The following is a 9,014-nucleotide window of genomic DNA, read 5'->3' on the forward strand; positions in this document are numbered from 1 at the left end:
CCGATCACCATGTGAGTTTCAGGCTACACCCCTGCCACTCTCCAGCACGTCAAGCGCGGGTACGAAGTATTCCTGATCATAGATTTTACTAACCTACTGGGCTTTACTGGTCCCATACCCAGTAAGTGATCAGATGCTTATCACTTGATCAAAGGTTAAGACAACGAATCGGGCCTTAACCAAATTAATCTAGCAGACAGAACTATATCTCTAGCTTCTGTCCGTTTTCACTTTCCAAGTTATCTTCCATAAGCAACATGTATGAAAAAGTTTTCCTTAAGGTTGGTAAACCAAGCATGTAAGCAAGTAAGCAATTCTAGACTTGGGTATCTTCTAAGGTTTGAACAAGTGGCAAAGATGTCCTTAAAATAAGGTATGATCATACACAAGAATAGGTTTCAAGCAACTCCTAGACTTAGTGCATACATAAAGCAAATAACCTATAATAAGTCACATGAAATAACGACTCCAAAATAGATAGGTATAAATGCACCGGGGCTTGCCTTGTTCGCTAAAAAGATTAGTAGACTCTGACGGGTTGGCTTCACAGGGAACTAACTCAAACACTTCTTCGGACTCCGAAGGTCCTTCTGAAAATTCCCAATATACTCCTTCCGGTGCTTCGGGATCTATGGCATAATATATGCAGGAGTTAGAAATGCAAAATTTTAAATAACAGACTATACAACTTTCCTTCATGATAAAGTTGCAAGCCAACAAGGACTATACGACTTATCATGATAAAGTTGCAAGCCAACACACAAAAATCCAAAAAGATTAACCTACAATTTTATTTTTCTTATTTAACCCTCCTTATAGCTTTTTCTTTTATTTTTAGAAAAAGTTATAATTATTTTCTAACTTAAAAATCTAATTTCCTATGAGTTAAGAAGTATTTGTGATTAAGAAGGTGTTATTCATATTTTATTCATTTTATAAATATTAAGTATTTATTTAATTACCTTAAAAGCAAGGCATTAAATAAATACCCGAATTTTTATTATTTTTCTAGGGTGTAAAAATTTTAATGCATAAAGAAAAATAAAAAAAGCCTAACAAAATTGGTTTTACTAATTTTGGACACTCCTATAAATTTCTGTGATTAAAATGGTGTAAAACAGATTTAAACTAATTATTTTTCTAAAGGAATCTAAATTTTTCCCGAAAATCACCCGGAAAACTTTTCTTACTCAGCCCCTCTCTACCTTTTCTCACGCGCACTGGGCCCCATGACGCGGACCCACCGAAACACTGCTCCACTGACCCACCGGCCTTATTCTCCCCTTAACGGGCCCCGTGGGCCGTTTTCTTTTTCTTTTTTTCTCCTCCGACCCGACACCGGCCCAACGGCCTTCTTTCTTTTTCCTCCTTTCTTACGCGAACGCGGCCTGCTTAACTGGGCCTCCGGCCCTTTTCTTTTACGGTCGACCGCGCGCGCGTCACTGGGCCTCAAGGCCGCGGTCCAGCAACCGCCCGCGCCCGGCCTGCCTGCTTCTGCTTCCCCCCCTTCTCTCCACTGACGCGCGGGCCCGACTCCAGTGCCTTCTCCTTCCTCCCGCCAAAACGCGCCCGTGATAGGAGGCGGTGCGGCTCGCCGGCCGGCGCCCTCCCGGCGGCGGGACTAGGCCAAGACACCACCTCTACACCTTTACGCACCCGTGCGCGGTGATAGCTCCCCGGGGGATGGCCGGAGCCATCTCCTCCACGTCGACGGGTGGCGACTCCCTCGGTCAGTCGTGGTTACTCACGACGACGGCTCACCCGACTCAAACAGCTACCCTTACACCATCCTAGGACCCTAAGGACTCGACTACGACTACTCAAGAAGGAAAAGAAGCAGCGCGAGGTGGTGCTCACCGTGAGCGGGCGGCGCGACGGCGGCGGACAGAAGCAACGGCGAGCACGGTTACTTTGGCATGGATGTTGGACAACAACTGGTCTGGAGTGTAGCTGGGGTGTCTATGGGGGAGTGGACGAGAGGAATCGACGGGAGGCGAGACGTGGTGGTGGAATTTTGCTCGGCGGCGGTGCTTGACAGAGGAGGTGCTGGCGGCGGTAAAAAGGACGGCGGTGAAACGGCGGCGCGGGAGCAGTAAATATATGAACGGTTTACCGTGCGCATGGCTGCCACCGTGGTCTACCCCTAGGCTTGCATGGTGAGGAGGTGGCCTAGTCGTCGTGCTGGCGGGCGACCGAGAGCGGCGGCGGCGACACGTCAAGGTCGGTTCTGCTGTTCATCCCTTCGCTGACTTCTGACGCCCAAAGTTCAGAGCCTCCCCACGGTAGAATTTCAATCCAACGGTGCTCCGGTGTCCTAATCAATGTTGTAGATAATCTCGAGCTTTTCAATCTGTCTATAAACCTTTGTCCGAGATAATCATCAAAAAGTCTTCGAATTTTAAATTTTCTCAGGCAAATGTCTGAACCCCTTTTATCCTTTCATTCAGTTTCGTCAGTTACCGACAGTGACATTGGTCTCACTTGGTGATTTGATTTAGTGATCTAATTCCTCTTCTTCCGGTCCAACTTCTCTCCATTGATGTTCTACAACATCCCAGGGTTCCATTTTGCTCATGAACATGTACAGCTTTTAATCTACATTCCTGTGAAATCAACCCCAAAGTCGACCATATACTGTCATCTTCAGACTTAGTCATTTTCAGTATGGCAGTCACCTGTGACAATGTGCTGACTTTGAGCTCAAATTCGAAATTGTTCCCTTCCATGTTCCTGGCCAACAACACCCAAATCTTGTAGTCCAAAGTTCATACTTCAATATGGTATAGTTGTCCTAGTGCACTTATTTGGAAATCTTGCAGAATTAAATTTTGAAAACAGACTCTGCTGCTGTTTTTCTGAACTCCTATTTTCGGACGGTGAACAGTAAACACCCTTTTCTTTTTCTTTTCTCTGATTCCTTTGAGATAATTAGCACCATTTCAGTTCCGAATTTTTGATACTTAAGTTCTAAACACTCTTACACTTGTATTCCATATTTTTGACAGATTTTTCTGAATTTCAAATTTGAAATTCAAATTTCGACCAAATTTGACCCGAATTTGATTTTCAGCCAATTTCTTTTCCTTTTCTTCTCAATTTGCTTTTAATTCTCCGAAGTCATTTAGATGACTAGATTGGCAGCTATTACAGCCTCTCCCCCTTAACAGAATCTCGTCCCGAGATTCCCGGGGTTAAATCTTCGGTTTTGAGAATGGAAAGGAAACTGCGTCAGATCAATTATTCTTTCTTTTTCTGTACAAGGATAGTGGGGTGGTGGCTCTTGTTCCTCAGTTCCTGACGGTTTCAAATAATTCCGAATATTTAGACTCTAGGTCTTCCGCTTGTTCCCAAGTAGCTTCATCCGGAGTATGGTTTTTCCATTGTACTTTAGAAAACGTGATACTCCGAGTTTGGGTATCTCGTGTCTTTTGATCCAGGATTTTAATGGGTCTTTCTTCATAGGTTAAATCGGGTTCGAGCTCAATTTCTAAATCTTCTAAAATTTCTTCTGGAACTCTTAAGCACTTCTTAAGCTGGGATACATGAAATACGTCATGTATAGAAGCAAGTTGGTCTGGTAATGACAGCTTATATGCCACTGGACCTTTTCATTCCAGAATTTCATAGGGGCCAATGTATCTTGGGGCTAACTTACCCTTGACTCCAAAGCATTGTACGCCTTTCATGGGAGATACCTTCAAGTATACAAAATCTCCGGCATGAAATTCCAAGGATTGTCTTCTTTTGTCCGAATAACTCTTTTGTCGGGACTGGGCTACTTCTAAATGCTTGCGAATCTTCTGGACCTTCTCCTCGGTTTCCATAACCAAGTCCGATCCCAAATGTGTCCTTTCTCCTACTCCTGACCAATTTAGAGGAGTTCGGCATCTTCGACCATACAAGGCTTCGAAAGGTGCCATCTTAATGCTAGCTTGATAGCTATTATTATAGGAGAACTCGGCTAGGGGTAAACATTCATCCCATAGCTTAGAGAAAGTAAGGACACATGCTCTTAACATGTCTTCCAAAATTTGATTGACCCTTTCTGTCTGTCCTCCAGTTTGAGGATGATAGGCAGAACTTCTAATTAGAGTAGTACCCATGTCCTTTTGCAATCGTTCCCAGAATCTGGAAACAAACTGGGAACCTCGATCGGAGATAATGGTCTTTGGCACTCCGTGCAAGGATACAATCCGGGCTATATAGAGCTTGGCATATGTCGACACCGGATAAGTAGTCTTGACTGGAATGAAGTGAGCCGACTTAGTAAGGCGGTCGACGATAACCCAGATGGAATCATACCCTTTCGAAGTGGTAGGCAATCCAACTATGAAATCCATAGAAATATCTTCCCATTTCCAGACAGGAATTTCTGAAGGTTGTAATAAACCTGCCGACTTTTGTAGTATGGGCTTAACTCTTCGGCAAGTATCACATTCGGCTACATATCTTGCAATTTCAGGTTTCATCTTAGCCCACCAAAATCTTTGCTTTAAATCTTGGTACATTTTATTGGTTCCGGGATGAATGGAGAACTTGGACAAATGTGCTTCTTCTAAGATTAATCTCTTTAGGTCCTCATCTTTAGGGACTACTATCCTGTCCTTGAAGTACAGTCCTCCATCCTTTTCTTGATTAAATTCGGGGATCTTCCCTTCGGCTTTTTGCTGATAAAGTATCTTAATCTGTGGATCTTCTTTTTGAGCTGTTATAATCTTTTCCTTTAAGGTATCTTGAACCATAATATTCTGAAGTGTGCCTTGTTTTACTATTTCCAAACTTAATTCTTCCATTTCTTCACACAAGGTCTTCAGGTTAGATTGGACGGTAGTGCAGTGGCATTGGGCCTTTCTGCTCAAGGTGTCGGCCACCACATTAGCCTTACCAGGATGATAATGAATTTCTAGTTTATAGTCCTTGATCAGTTCCAGCCACCGTATTTGCCTCATGTTCAAGTCCATTTGAGTAAAAATATACTTCAAGCTTTTGTGGTCAGTAAAGATATGACATTCACTACCTAAAAGATAGTGTCGCCATATCTTTAATGCATGCACTACGGCAGCAAGTTCTAAATCATGGGTAGGGTAATGCTCTTCATGACGCTTTAATTGACGAGAAGCATAAGCAATAACCCTGCCTTCTTGCATCAGAACACACCCGATGCCTGTTCCTGAGGCATCACAGTATACATCAAAGGGTTTCTCTATGTCAGGTTGAGCTAGCACTGGGGCTGTAGTCAGTAATTTCTTCAAGACTTGGAATGATTCCTCACACTCAGGCTTCCATTCAAATTTTATTTCTTTCTTTAATAATTCTGTGATTGGTTTAGAAACCTTTGAGAAATTGGGGATGAATCTACGGTAATAGCCAGCCATTCCCAAGAAACTTCTTACTTCATGAACAGAGGTTGGTGATTTCCAATCCAATATATCCTTGACCTTTCTGGGATCTACTTCGATTCCTTTTTCGGACAATATATGCCCAAGGAATGGAACTTTCTTTAACCAGAATTCACACTTACTAAACTTGGCATACAACTGGTGTTCCCGGAGTCTATTTAGAACAATGCGCAAGTGTTGCGCATGTTCCTCTTCATTTTTAGAAAAGACAAGGATATCGTCTATAAAGACGACCACAAATTTATCTAGCTCTGGCATGAATACTGAGTTCATGAGGTACATAAAATGCGCTGGGGCATTTGTCAGTCCGAAAGACATAACCAAGTACTCATATAGTCCATATCGGGTTGAAAAGGCTGTTTTTGGTATGTCTTCGGGTTTTATCTTAATCTGATGGTACCCTGACCGAAGGTCGATTTTTGAAAAGACCTTAGCTCCGAACAACTGGTCGAACAACAAGTCAATCCGTGGCAACGGATACTTGTTTTTGATGGTTACCGCATTTAAAGGGCGGTAATCCACACATAGCCTTAATGTGCCATCCTTCTTTTTAACAAATAGAGCTGGGCAGCCCCATGGTGAAGTGCTAGGTCGGACGAAACCCTTATCCAACAGTTCTTGGATTTGTGTTTTTAACTCTGCTAGCTCTTTAGGTGGCATTCGATATGGTCTTCTAGAGATAGGAGCGGTGCCTGGTTCTAACTCAATAGTGAATTCTACCGCTCTATCAGGCGGTAGCCCAGGCAAATCTTCTGGAAATACATCTATAAACTCATTAACCACAGGAATAGATTCTAGAGTCACTGCTCTAGTCTTTTTGACCATCTGGTCCAAACAAGGATGAGCAGGTAATTGGAGCTCAAAAGGGTGGCCTTGGTCATCTTTCATGCTAACGACCCGAGTAACCATATTAATTTGAACTTTATGTTCCTTCATCCAATTTACTCCCAAAATAAGGTCTATTCCTTGATCTTCCAGAATTAAAGGGTAAGCTCCCACCTTATTTCCTTCTAGGTTTAAAATCACATTGCGAGCTACTTGATTTGTATTCTGTGTGGCCCCAGTAGCTTGAATAGCATACTTGACATTTAATGTATGGACCTCTAGTTGATGTTGTGTAACAAACCTTCTACTTATAAAAGTATGCGATGCGCCGGAATCAAATAAAACCATAGCAGGATAATTGTTAACAAGATACATACCTGCTAGGATAGGCTCTCCTTCTGGAATTTCTTCTACATTCATATAGTGAGCTTGTCCCGTCTTGGTGTTGATGAACTTGCGACGGACAAACTTTTGTCCAGTGCCTTGGCCCGAGGTCTGAGCCTTTAAGTTTGCGTTTCCCCCAATTTTGGGAAAACGACAGTCTCGGGCGAAGTGTCCTGGCTTCCCACAGTTGAAACAAACCTGTGGAGTTCCTGAAGGAGTAGGTTTACGAAACCCGAGAGGTGGTGCAATTCCAGGACGAGGGGCAGCACTGGGAGCTCTAGCATTCCAAGACTGGAAAGGCCGTTGCTGAAATGAAGGGCGATACATGGGTTGGGGAGGACCTCGATATACCACCTTCATTCTCTGTGGAGCATTCCCAAAGTTTCCAGAAGGAACATTCTTCCTCTTCAATGCTTCTTCTTTCTTCAAGGTTTCATCCAAAATTTTCATCTTTTCTTCCGCGGTAATGGCCGTACTCACCGCAGAGCTATAGTCGGCGAAAGTGCAGGTGGATAACTTTTCCTGCATTCTTGCGTTAAGTCCTCGAAGATAACAATCCCTCTTTCTGGATTCAGTGTTGACATGCTCTGGTGCATATTGGGCTAGGTGGTCGAACTCACTGGTATATTCCAGAATACTGCGATTTCCTTGTTGCAGTCCTAAGAACTGTTCCAGTTTCATTCTCATGATACCTTCCGGCACGAACTGCGTCCGGAAGCCTTCCTTAAAATCCTCCCACGTGACTTCCCTACCCACTGGCTGCCTGGCCAGATGGCTGGTCCACCAAGTTGCTGCGGGGCCTTGAAGCTGAAGCCCTGCAAATTCGGCCTTCTGAGTGGTAGTACATTGGGGAATCACTCAAAACTTTTGTTCCATAGCCTGAAGCCACTCGTTAGCTTCAAGCGGATGCTCGGCCTTCAAGAATACTGGGGGACGGGTTTCCAAAAATTGGGTGTAGGACACACCCTGCTCCAGATCTCGCCTACGTCCACCGTTGCCAGTGTTCTGTACGATCATTTGGAGTAATCGGGCCTGTTCTGCCCCGGAGTTCATCAGACTGGCTATGGCGTCTGCCAGTGTGGGTGCTCTTGGTAAATTTTCTTCCTGACCTCCAGAACCTGAAGCTCGTGGTTCTTTGGGATCCGTCATGCTGCCAAGAGTAAACAGGATATTAATATCTAAGGTGCATTTTATCAACAACTTTCTGCACACTACTATGTCACACATCACAGCATGCTCACATACAAACCATACTTATTTATAATACATGCCCTGGAGTTACTTTTTACAAAAACCCTCCGTACTACTTGTCCAACATACATATCTTACAAAAATATATTACAACACTTTTCAGACAAAGTTCTCTTTTAACCATCATAAGGGAAAATGCCTAGTTCCTCGACATTTAGTCCCAGTCGAGCCATTGCTTCCTGCAGGATGTCTTGATCTACGGTCATCAACGTTTGCCCTGGGGGAGCGACGGGTGGGGCTTGATTGACTGAATTTTCACTCCCGGACTCCGGCCCGAAGTCACTCCAAGTGCGGGAAGGATCGGATGCGGAAGTGCTAACTCCAGAGTTTCCTTCCATTTCTTCAGGATCCTCTTCTTCTTCTCCGCCTTCTGGTTCTTCTTCTTCCCATTGCTGCATGGGTCCATAGCCCTGAGGATCTAGTCCATCAGCATTGGCATTGGCCCAAGCGAACTGTTGATTTCCTGCAGGGACTTCACCCTGGTCGTCCTCCATGTCCACGTCAAATCCCTCCAGATTCTCATGAGCATAAAGATCTATCTCAGGATCTGCAGGTGGAACTGGATCTTCTTCTACTTCTATCACAGGTACTAATTGATCCGCTTCCTCCGGGTTCGGTGGCTGAGGCTCTTCTGGTGGTGGAGGTGGTGGGACATTGACAATATTTTGGGTAGGTGCCTGAGCCTGCATTTCTTCAAAGGCTAGACGAAGTGACAGGATCTCGTCTAGCTGTTGGAACCTTTCCGCCTCCAGCCTATGGACATTTGATTCAGCTTCCTCCCTTGCTCGATCCGCCATGCTCCTGCTGGCTTCGATGAACCCTTGCATCACTCTGAGTTTTTCTTCATAATCCTCAATTCTTCTGGATTGCTCTCGCATTGCTTTTTCCATATCATGCTCTCTTGCCATCGCCGCCTTCTTGTACATCTCCTTGTCATATCGGGCACCCATCAATTCCATCTTAGCGTCTTCGTTCTTCTGCCTCTGGTTATAATATTCTCTGATGCAGGCTTGGCAAGTTGTACATTGCTGTCATATAATCAGAAGCAGTAGCAACCAAAACATCGTGCTCTACTCGGGAAGTGTTCTTCAAAGCTTTAATTCTCCTCCTCCATACCCCGTCATCTTGATGTTTGATCGGATAGAATCGAGCGGA

The sequence above is a fragment of the Setaria italica genome, chromosome VI (genome assembly GCF_000263155.2).
Source record: "Setaria italica strain Yugu1 chromosome VI, Setaria_italica_v2.0, whole genome shotgun sequence".
Taxonomy (NCBI): Eukaryota; Viridiplantae; Streptophyta; class Magnoliopsida; order Poales; family Poaceae; genus Setaria; species Setaria italica.